Raw genomic sequence first — 358 nt, 5'->3', positions numbered from 1 at the left:
CTTATTTTTAACGATATTCCCCTTGACCATTGTAGGTATCATACCAGCTGGAATACCACGGATCATGAGACCTGGGAGATCCTAAGACCTACGNGTTGACTCACAGGAACAATCGAAAGTCACCACAGTGAGCATCACCCCCACGCAAAGAGTCATGGTTTTGAGGGGACTATCATCCCTCGATTTGTTACTACTATCCACAGGGGAGCAAGTTTTCGATGGCCTCGTTCTGAAGCAAAACCTACTCATGCGTCGTGTGATGGCACATATTCGGCAATACTTGAAGGGGCGTTGTAAGCATGTCACAATCTTCTTTGCGGACCGCTCACTCATACGCCCAGCGACAATGGAACACTCT

Source organism: Aspergillus sydowii (assembly GCF_001890705.1).
Source record: "Aspergillus sydowii CBS 593.65 unplaced genomic scaffold ASPSYscaffold_22, whole genome shotgun sequence".
Taxonomy (NCBI): domain Eukaryota; kingdom Fungi; phylum Ascomycota; class Eurotiomycetes; order Eurotiales; family Aspergillaceae; genus Aspergillus; species Aspergillus sydowii.
Note: the sequence above shows the minus strand (reverse complement) of the source record.